The sequence below is a fragment of the Ranitomeya imitator genome, chromosome 1 (assembly GCF_032444005.1).
Source record: "Ranitomeya imitator isolate aRanImi1 chromosome 1, aRanImi1.pri, whole genome shotgun sequence".
NCBI classification, from domain to species: domain Eukaryota; kingdom Metazoa; phylum Chordata; class Amphibia; order Anura; family Dendrobatidae; genus Ranitomeya; species Ranitomeya imitator.
In genome coordinates this window covers 270,657,521-270,669,705 of record NC_091282.1, presented here as the reverse complement: position 1 = coordinate 270,669,705, position 12,185 = coordinate 270,657,521, and positions in this window count along the sequence as shown.

Here is a 12,185-nt window from a genome sequence, read left to right as displayed (position 1 = left end):
GATTTTCTCTGAGGCAAGATAGTTTTCCTGTTTCTATCTTTAGGGGTAGTTAGTTCTCAGGCTGTGACAAGGTGCCTAGGGAGTGACAGGAGCATCCCACGGCTACTTCTAGTGTTGTGTTGAGCTTAGGGACTGCAGTCAGTACAGGTACCACCTCCTTCAGAGCTCGTCCCATGTTGCTCCTAAACCACCAGTTCATAACAGAAGGCCCAGGATTGGGGATCATCCTTGAGAAGGGAGACCATAATCCTCACATGCTGTTTCTCACTCCCTGAAGGACGAGGGCGGAGTCTGAATGGGGCAGCACGGTGGCACAGTGGATTGCACAGCAGCCTTGCAGTGCTGGAGTCCTGGGTTCAAACCTCACCAAGGACAACATCTGCAAAGAGTTTGTATGTTCTCTCCATGTTTACGTGGGTTTCCTCCGGGTACTCTGGTTTCCTCCCACATTCCAAAGACATACTGATAGGGAATTTAGATTGTGAGCCACAACGGGGACAGTGATGATAATGTGTGCAAACTGTAAAGCGCTGCGGAATATGTTAGCGCTATATAAAAATAAAGATTATTTATTATTTATTATAGCTTACAAGCCTCCTTAAAATATAAAAATGTACCTCTCCTTCCAGAGAACCAGTCAGGGAGAGTATCTTGGGTTCCAGCTGAGCCTGCACATGATCCTAGACCCAGAACCCCGACACACACTGAAGCTGCTGCACCACCTGACACCACAGCTCCTTAACTTCTTCTGTGAGGGTCTGGATCAGCTGAGCAAAAGCCTCAGCTTGAGCCATGAGTTCACCAGAAAAAAGTATGTGTTGGTGATAATATGTACTGACCCAGCAGGGGGTCAGTCAGCGGATGGCACAACACACACACAATGGGATAGTAAAGGGGAGAGGAAGGCCCTACCAATAGGGAATGAGGGATGGTCACTACCTGAGCTCAAACCTGAGCCTTTCCCTGCACTCCTCTAATGCCCTAAGTGGGTCCTTCCCCCACTGCCATCAGGAACCTTGTCCCTTGCTGTCACCTAGCACTGCCTTGGCTAGTGCACTGGCCGGCAAGAGCGCTAGCCTCACCACTGCAAATGGTACAACACATGGGACGGTGACAAATGCGAGACAGACAAGGAGAAAACACCTACTTAGCTTAATAGCCTTCTCTGCTGCAAAGCACTGCACAGCAGAAGAAAAGCACCCAGACCACAAACTGCACGAAACCAGCAGATTCACCACTGCAACCAGAGAGCTCCTTACTTCAGGCTTGGTCAACACAGATTGCTTAGCATAGATTGCTCTATCACCGACAGTCAGCTGATGCATCATGTGATGATTTAAAGAGGGGTGGGAGGGTTCACCACCCACATCAGCTGACCTAGCAACTCTGCAATTGCAATACATAGCCAGCAATGGAAACTGACATTAACCCTTGCTGGCCTGGAAGGAAAAAAGCTACATTTAAATCATAGTAGAATTAGAGCTGCCCACACATCCAAAAATTGATTGTGACAGTAAGCACATATATGAGAAAGCACATGTGGAGGAGGTTTTGGCAGTGCGTTCATGATTTGCCAACTTTTCCTGGAATTCTCACATTTTTAAGGACAATTTAAGAGAGTTGGCAAATATGAATGTGCATGATGTTTGTGTAAGAGAGAAGTATGCTGGAACTGCACCCCTATGGTCCAGCGAGCTACTAGACTTTTTACATAGAGGTACACTAGAGTAAACGTTTCATGATTCAACACTTAAATAAAATACACAGTCACAAGAGGTCAGTCGATCGGCACTGAACGAGCTTTCTCACATTCAGACCTCCACAAATTCTCCTTAGAGACCAGACGAGGTAAGCTTCTTCTGAAGACGGGGCGGTGCATGCACAAGACGCAGCTGAATCACCAAAACATGAGGAGATGAATGAAAGCAGCACTCACCCGTGATCTTCAATGATAATATAGTCCTTTATTGACCGTGGCTCAACATTCCCAGCTAGGAACAAGGCAGGTTACAACATGAGGAGGGAGCGGTGAGGGAGGGTGCAGAGACGAGACAGACGACGGCCGTTTCGCGAACAATCGCTTCAACGGGTCCAGTGAGTTGTGTTAGTGACGTCATATCCTTTTATAGGAGTTGACGCCCTACTTACCACATATGCGTGCAATTAACAAATACTAAAAACAACATAACTCATTCTACTATCTCCACATTTTAACGGATCTAAAGGAAAACCGCCATGTCTAATTTATCGTTAAGACCCCAAGCACCTTGTGCGTCAGTTTTTAGAATCCAGTGTGCTTCGCGCTGTAATAATAATTTATTATGGTTTCCTCCTTGCTGAGGGAATTTAACTACCTCTAAGCCAGCAAAACTAAGGGAACTAGGGTCGCCACCATGCGCATCATGTATATGTTTTACCAGGCGCACACGCCCCTTCCCTGTGAGTACAGAGTTAAAGTGCTCGCGAAACCTAAGAAATAGGGGTCTTATGGTTTTTCCGATATAAAAACGATGACAAGGGCAGAAAATAACGTATACCACAAATTTACATTTACATGTTATGAAGTCTTTTACGAAATGAAAAAAAGTGCCTATTTTGAGGGTATTAGTAATATTATGGAGGTGACACATACTGCAACCACCGCACCTGAAATTACCTTGCGGGAGCGATTTTTTGATCCAGCTGCTGGTGTCAGCAGACAGCCGGTGCTTTACTACCAAGTCGCCCAAATTTACTGTTCGTTTATAGGCAAAACGCGGGATACAGGTGGTTAAATCGCGAAAAGCGGTATCATTTTTAATCACGTGCCAATTTTTTCGGATGGCTGCATGGATGTTATCATCAAGTGGACTATGTTTAAATAAAAAAGTAAAAGTCCCGTTTTCTTTACGATTAGTCAACGTAGTATTATTTCCTCTACTCTTATTTCTCCCTTTCCTTAAAAGATCAGCTTGGGTTAAATTGGCGGCCCTTTGTTCTGCCTTATGCAGTATGTGATTGGGATAACCTCTATTTCTAAAGCGCAATTTGAGATCCTCCAGTTGTTTTATGTAATTTTCCTCACAATTATTAATTTTTCTTAATCTTACCATCTGACTATATGGGATACCACACTTAGTGTGAGCTGGATGAGCGCTCTGAAAATGCAACACATTATTAGTCGCCGTTGTTTTTCTGTGGACACTAGTTTTGATACTGCCTTCCTCTATCTCAATTTTTACATCCAGAAATTCTAGTTGCTTATCTCCAAATACGGACGTAAATTTCATATTTTGGTCGTTATTATTATTTAAGAAGCTGACAAAATCGTTAAACGTGGGTTCACCTCCATCCCACACAATGAAAACGTCATCCGCGAAACGCAGATAAAGGCGTATATGTTTTAGGTATGGATTTAGGGCTCCGGTGATGTGCTTCTCCTCAAACGCTGCAAGAAACAGGTTCGCGAAAACGCACGCCACCGGGGTACCCATCGCGGTACCGACCCTTTGACTGTACCATTTATCCAAGAATTTAAAAGTGTTATTGCACAGCACAAATTCAAGTCCTTCCAGCACAAACGAAACAAAGTCATGATCTTTGTCTGTATTAAGAAGAATACGTTGGATAGCTTCCAAGCCTCTTTGTTGTGGTATTCTCGTATACAGATTAACAATGTCTATCGAAGTTAGGGCGAAGGTGGGTTGCCAAACAAAGTTCTTAAGCGCCAATAAGAAGTCACCTGAATCTTTGACGAACGAAGGTATTTTCAACAATAGGGGTTTCAACAACCAATCTAAAAACTGGGATAACGGCTCAGTCACTGAATTCTTCCCTGAAACTATTGGGCGTCCAGGGGGACGCTCTGCATTCTTATGAATCTTTGGGATACTGTACCAGGTAGGGAAATGTGGGAATTCAGGTATTAATTTTTCTGCTCGCTTTTTAGAAATGGTCCCCTTTTCTACATATTTTCGTAACAGTGTTCTTAGTTTTTGTTTAATCCTATTAGTCGGATTATTAGGTAAAAGCGAATATGTGCTGGAGTCATTTAGTTGGGACAAAGCCTCCTTGATGTAATACGCTTTATCTAAAATAACGAGGTTACCGCCTTTATCGGCTTTTCTAATGATTACATCGTCCCACCTCTGTATTTCTTTCAGGGCTCTTTTCTCTTCAAATGACAAATTGGATTGAGGTTGTCTATATAATAATGCCTCTATATCTTTGATCACCAACTCCTGAAAAAGATCTATGTTATTACCGGGTGAGATAGGAGGCATCCAGCTAGATTTTGTACCCCCTGTAAAGGGGTTTGCTGGACCATGTTTAAAAACTATTTGCCGATCATCATGAACCTCTTCAGCGTCCTCACTTAACCCCGCTAGTAGTGTACTCATTTCAATATCCCCTTGATCCATAACAGGATATACCATAAAGCCCAAAGATCCCACTGTGGCTGGTGTATCTGTAGAGACTGAGCTGGCCTGATTATCCTTACATTTAGAAAAGTGTTTATGTAAATGTAGCTTTCTAACACCTTTAAATAAATCAATTTTGAAATCATTTAAGTCAAAAGCCTCAGGCAGACAAAAATTAACCCCTCGTGAGAGAACTTTTATTTGATCCCCTGTAAGCATTCTTTGTGATAAATTAATAACTTGGAGCGAGTCATCTGGGTGGCTATCCTCACTACGTGTCTCTAACGTCTCCAAGACACTTGTTTGCGCTTCTTCCAAGCGCTTTTTTCTTCTGCCGCCTCGCCGGATTTTTTTCCTCCTAAAGGGATTGGAGTATTAACCGGAGCTGGGAGTGGAAGTGTGGCATTAGAGGTGGAAGCCACTTCTTCTCCACCCTCCTCCGTAGCGCTGGAATCTGAGTCTGTAATCCATCCATCGCGAGACGTTTTCTGATATTTAGAAAATTTCTTAGAACGAAACCGGGAAAAAGGTTTTTTAGGCTTATTTTGATTCCATGTAAAAATCTGTCCTGAATCAAAATCCCGCTTATCTCTGAGAAATTTCTCTTTTTTCTTTTCTTTCGTGTCCATCTGGACTACGATCAATTTTTTCTCTAACTTTTTCTCAAAGGATCTAAAATTATCCACACTTATGCGGGAGGAGAGTTCACATTTAGATTTTTCCAATTGTTCACAGATAAATTTATAGTCTTTCTCATTCTGAGTGGTGACTAATTGTAGCAGGTTTCGAGAGCACTCAAGATGAATTTGCTCCCATGCTTTCAAGAAGCCAGGATCCTCCTTAAACTGCGAAATCTCTTTAAATACTCTTAAACCTCTCGGGACACGATTACAATCCATATAAGACTTTAGAGACTTAATTGTCCAATAAAGGCGAATTTCTTTTTCTGCCAGATTCTGGATTTTAACTTCCAGGGACTTGGTGCTTATCAGCTCCAGTTCATCTTTGTGGTTACAATCCGTAAAAAACTCCCCCGCTCCCTCTCTGCCTGCCATAAGGCCATTAACAGCTTCATCGCCATTAGTCAAATCTTCCATTTCATCTGTCAACATAATGGATTGCGGTCTGACGGAGGCTCACCTTTCGTGCTCTGATCACCAAAAAGAGCAGTAAGCATACACAGTCACAAGAGGTCAGTCGATCGGCACTGAACGAGCTTTCTCACATTCAGACCTCCACAAATTCTCCTTAGAGACCAGACGAGGTAAGCTTCTTCTGAAGACGGGGCGGTGCATGCACAAGACGCAGCTGAATCACCAAAACATGAGGAGATGAATGAAAGCAGCACTCACCCGTGATCTTCAATGATAATATAGTCCTTTATTGACCGTGGCTCAACATTCCCAGCTAGGAACAAGGCAGGTTACAACATGAGGAGGGAGCGGTGAGGGAGGGTGCAGAGACGAGACAGACGACGGCCGTTTCGCGAACAATCGCTTCAACGGGTCCAGTGAGTTGTGTTAGTGACGTCATATCCTTTTATAGGAGTTGACGCCCTACTTACCACATATGCGTGCAATTAACAAATACTAAAAACAACATAACTCATTCTACTATCTCCACATTTTAACGGATCTAAAGGAAAACCGCCATGTCTAATTTATCGTTAAGACCCCAAGCACCTTGTGCGTCAGTTTTTAGAATCCAGTGTGCTTCGCGCTGTAATAATAATTTATTATGGTTTCCTCCTTGCTGAGGGAATTTAACTACCTCTAAGCCAGCAAAACTAAGGGAACTAGGGTCGCCACCATGCGCATCATGTATATGTTTTACCAGGCGCACACGCCCCTTCCCTGTGAGTACAGAGTTAAAGTGCTCGCGAAACCTAACAAATAGGGGTCTTATGGTTTTTCCGATATAAAAACGATGACAAGGGCAGAAAATAACGTATACCACAAATTTACATTTACATGTTATGAAGTCTTTTACGAAATGAAAAAAAGTGCCTATTTTGAGGGGATTAGTAATATTATGGAGGTGACACATACTGCAACCACCGCACCTGAAATTACCTTGCGGGAGCGATTTTTTGATCCAGCTGCTGGTGTCAGCAGACAGCCGGTGCTTTACTACCAAGTCGCCCAAATTTACTGTTCGTTTATAGGCAAAACGCGGGATACAGGTGGTTAAATCGCGAAAAGCGGTATCATTTTTAATCACGTGCCAATTTTTTCGGATGGCTGCATGGATGTTATCATCAAGTGGACTATGTTTAAATAAAAAAAAAAAATAAAATAAAATATAAAAATGTACCTCTCCTTCCAGAGAACCAGTCAGGGAGAGTATCTTGGGTTCCAGCTGAGCCTGCACATGATCCTAGACCCAGAACCCCGACACACACTGAAGCTGCTGCACCACCTGACACCACAGCTCCTTAACTTCTTCTGTGAGGGTCTGGATCAGCTGAGCAAAAGCCTCAGCTTGAGCCATGAGTTCACCAGAAAAAAGTATGTGTTGGTGATAATATGTACTGACCCAGCAGGGGGTCAGTCAGCGGATGGCACAACACACACACAATGGGATAGTAAAGGGGAGAGGAAGGCCCTACCAATAGGGAATGAGGGATGGTCACTACCTGAGCTCAAACCTGAGCCTTTCCCTGCACTCCTCTAATGCCCTAAGTGGGTCCTTCCCCCACTGCCATCAGGAACCTTGTCCCTTGCTGTCACCTAGCACTGCCTTGGCTAGTGCACTGGCCGGCAAGAGCGCTAGCCTCACCACTGCAAATGGTACAACACATGGGACGGTGACAAATGCGAGACAGACAAGGAGAAAACACCTACTTAGCTTAATAGCCTTCTCTGCTGCAAAGCACTGCACAGCAGAAGAAAAGCACCCAGACCACAAACTGCACGAAACCAGCAGATTCACCACTGCAACCAGAGAGCTCCTTACTTCAGGCTTGGTCAACACAGATTGCTTAGCATAGATTGCTCTATCACCGACAGTCAGCTGATGCATCATGTGATGATTTAAAGAGGGGTGGGAGGGTTCACCACCCACATCAGCTGACCTAGCAACTCTGCAATTGCAATACATAGCCAGCAATGGAAACTGACATTAACCCTTGCTGGCCTGGAAGGAAAAAAGCTACATTTAAATCATAGTAGAATTAGAGCTGCCCACACATCCAAAAATTGATTGTGACAGTAAGCACATATATGAGAAAGCACATGTGGAGGAGGTTTTGGCAGTGCGTTCATGATTTGCCAACTTTTCCTGGAATTCTCACATTTTTAAGGACAATTTAAGAGAGTTGGCAAATATGAATGTGCATGATGTTTGTGTAAGAGAGAAGTATGCTGGAACTGCACCCCTATGGTCCAGCGAGCTACTAGACTTTTTACATAGAGGTACACTAGAGTAAACGTTTCATGATTCAACACTTAAATAAAATATCCTAGCACTCAATAAACCTCTATTAATATAAATAATACAGGTTTACTGAATAAAAATAAAAATGTGTAAAACAGAAATAACTGTAAAAATGTACCAAAGGCTAAATAATAATATGAAAACCAATTGAACAATATACAACAATGTACAAATGAATGATGTAGATAATAGGCAGTATGGCGACCCAGTGGGCCACACTGTAACCTTGCAAGGCTGAGATCTTGGGTTCAAATCCAACCAAGGAGATCACTTGGAAGAAGTTTGTATGTTGTCCCAATCTTTGGGTGGGTTTCTTCCTGGTATTCTGGTTACCTCCCACACTTCAAAATATGGAATTTAGAATGTGATCCCCAATGGGGACAGTGATGAGAATGACTGCAAAGCTCTGTAGAAATCAATAGAGATATCCAAGAGAGTAAAATAAATAAAAAGTATATATTGATAGCAGACAGCGTCCAGGTGGTACAGAAATGTTTATATGGTCACTCAATTGAAAACACTACAGTTAGGGCCAGAAATATTTGGACAGTGACACAAGTTTTGTAATTTTAGCTGTTTACAAAAACATGTTCAGAAATACAATTATATATATAATATGGGCTGAAAGTGCACACTCCCAGCTGCAATATGATAGTTTCCACATCCAAATCGGAGAAAGGGTTTAGGAATCATAGCTCTGTAATGCATAGCGTCCTCTTTTTCAAGGGACCAAAAGTAATTGGACAATGGACTCTAAGGGCTGCAATTAACTCTGAAGGCGTCTCCCTCATTAACCTGTAATCAATGAAGTAGTTAAAAGGTCAGGGGTGGATTCCAGGTGTGTGGTTTTGCATTTGGAAGCTGTTGCTGTGAGCAGACAACATGCGGTCAAAGGAACTCTCAATTGAGGTGAAGCAGAACATCCTGAGGCTGAAAAAAAAGAAAAAATCCATCAGAGAGATAGCAGACATGCTTGGAGTAGCAAAATCAACAGTTGGGTACATTCTGAGAAAAAAGGAATTGACTGGTGAGCTTGGGAACTCAAAAAGGCCTGGGCGTCCACGGATGACAACAGTGGTGGATGATCGCCGCATACTTAATTTGGTGAAGAAGAACCCGTTCACAACATCAACTGAAGTCCAGAACACTCTCAGTGAAGTAGGTGTATTTGTCTCTAAGTCAACAGTAAAGAGAAGACTCCATGACAGTAAATACAAAGGGTTCACATCTAGATGCAAACCATTCATCAATACCAAAAATAGACAGGCCAGAGTTAAATTTGCAGAAAAACACCTCAAGAAGCCAGCTCAGTTCTGGAAAAGTATTCTATGGACAGATGAGACAAAGATCAACCTGTACCAGAATGATGGGAAGAAAAAAGTTTGGAGAAGAAAGGGAATGGCACATGATCCAAGGCACACCACATCCTCTGTAAAACATGGTGGAGGCAACGTGATGGCATGGGCATGCATGGCTTTCAATGGCACTGGGTCACTTGTGTTTATTGATGACATAAGAGCAGACAAGAGTAGCCGGATGAATTCTGAAGTGTACCGGGATATACTTTCAGCCCAGATTCAGCCAAATGCTGCAAAGTTGATTGGACGGCGCTTCATAGTACAGATGGACAATGACCCCAAGCATACAGCCAAAGCTACCCAGGAGTTCATGAGTGCCAAAAAGTGGAACATTCTGCAATGGCCAAGTCAATCTCCAGATCTAAACCCAATTGAGCATGCATTTCACTTGCTCAAATCCAGACTTAAGACGGAAAGACCCACAAACAAGCAAGACCTGAAGGCTGCGGCTGTAAAGGCCTGGCAAAGCATTAAGAAGGAGGAAACCCAGCGTTTGGGGATGTCCATGGGTTCCAGACTTAAGGCAGTGATTGCCTCCAAAGGATTTGCAACAAAATATTGAAAATAAAAATATTTTGTTTGGGTTATGTTTATTTGTCCAATTACTTTTGACCTCCTAAAATGTGGAGTGTTTGTAAAGAAATGTGTACAATTCCTACATTTTCTATCAGATATTTTTGTTCAACCCTTCAAATTAAACGTTACAATCTGCACTTGAATTCTGTTGTAGAGGTTTCATGCAGAGCCCAAATCGCGAAAATTGTGTCACTGTCCAAATATTTCTGGCCCTAACTGTATATCTAAAAATGTAAACACCCGTGGATAGAGAAAAACAGATGTGAAGAATAATCCAAAAATAGAAAACGTAATTGAATTTTGAATCTGTTTTATTTTGCATAGAATCCTGTAGTTGTATTATTACAGAGAACACGAGTGACCTGTCAGCCAGACAAAGGATATAAAGGCACAGATGATTGGCCTCGGGGAGACCAAAACATCCAACACCGCGGAGACACCATCACGTGTTTCTCAACGCAGTGATTCCAGAACACTGCCCCCATCCCTTATGGGAAATATGCAGATGCATGTAAAGAAGCTGCGGAGACACCATCACGTGTTTCTCGACACAAGCAATGAATAGCCAGGCCTTTCCCCGGGAAGGAACAACAATGGGAAGGGCAGCATCCTATGAAGGAAAGCCACCTATGCCAAGCATGGTATCCATCCACAGACAGCTGTTTCGGGGTTTTTGCCCCTCATCAGTGTGGAGTAGGAATCTGGCTATTAGGAGCAGTGCCTAGTAAAAAGGCTATAAAGGCACAGAAGATTGGCCTCGGGGAGACCAAAACATCCAACACCGCGGAGACACCATCACGTGTTTCTCAACGCAGTGATTCCAGAACACTGCCCCCATCCCTTATGGGAAATATGCAGATGCATGTAAAGAATCTGCGGAGACACCATCACATGTTTCTCGACACAAGCAATGAATAGCCAGGCCTTGCCCCTCATCAGTGGGGAGTAGGAATCTGGCTATTAGGAGCAGTGCCTAGTAAAAAGGCTATCTGCATATTTCCCATAAGGGATGGGGGAAGTGTTCTGGAATCACTGCGTTGAGAAACACGTGATGGTGTCTCCGCGGTGTTGGATGTTTTGGTCTCCCCGAGGCCAATCATCTGTGCCTTTATAGCCTTTTTACTAGGCACTGCTCCTAATAGCCAGATTCCTACTCCACACTGATGAGGGGCAAAAACCCTGAAACAGCTGTCTGTGGATGGATACCATGCTTGGCATAGGTGGCTTTCCTTCATAGGATGCTGCCCTTCCCGTGGTTGTTCCTTCCCGGGGAAAGGCCTGGCTATTCATTGCTTGTGTCGAGAAACACGTGATGGTGTCTCCGCAGCTTCTTTACAAGCCAGACAAAGGAGGCTGGCTGTGGGGATCAGGGGAATCATTAGCATACAGTTTTAGTTATGGATTTCTCTAAAACAGCTAAACAGATTTCTGCATGAAAGGTAAGGATTTATTCGGCATTAGGCCATGTTCACACGTTGCGTCCTGTCCCTGCGGGTTTTCCCGCAGCGGATTTGATAAATCTGCAGGGCAAACCCTCTGCGGTTATCCCTGCAGATTTATCGCGGTTTGTCCTGCAGGTTCCGCTGTGGGATTTTACTCCTACTATTGATGCTGCATATGCAGCAATATGCAGCATCAATAGTAATGTTAAAAATAATAAAATCATGATATACTCACCCTCTGACGTCCCGATCTCCTCGGCGCTGCAGGCGGCGGTCCGGTTCCAAAGATGCTGTGCGACCAGGACCTTTGTGACGTCACGGTCATGTGACCGCGACGTCACCGCAGGTCCTGGTCGCATAGCAAACCCGAGACCGGACGGCCGCGTGCAGCGCTAAGACTTCAGAGGTGAGTATAGCATTATTTTTTATTTTAATTCTTTTTTTTTTTACTCAAATATGGTTCCCGGGGCCTGGAGGAGAGTCTCCTCTCCTCCACCCCGGGTATAACCCGCACATTATCCGCTTACTTCCCGCAAGGTGGGCACAGCCACATGCGGGAAGTAAGCGGATCAATGCATTTCTATGGGTGCAGAATCGCTGCGATTCTGCACAAAGAAGTGACATGCTGCGGGTTTTTAACCGCTGCGTTTCTGCGCGGTTTTTCCGGCAGCATGTGCACAGCGGTTTGCGGTTTCCTTTGGTTTACATGTGAATGTAAACACAATGGAAACTGCAGTGGACCCGCAGCGGCAAAATCGCTGCGGTTCCGCGGTAAAAACCGCAACGTGTGAACATGGCCTTAGGGTTCGCTAACACCAGCGTAATGTATCCAATAATTCTGTCATGTGAGAGAATCAGATGCTATATGCAAATGACCCTCAGCTTAAACTCTGCTGCAAGTATGGCCCGAGTGTCAGTGCTCTGTGATCCAATTCTCTCTCATGCGAAAATTGGACTACAGGTGTGGAGAAGAT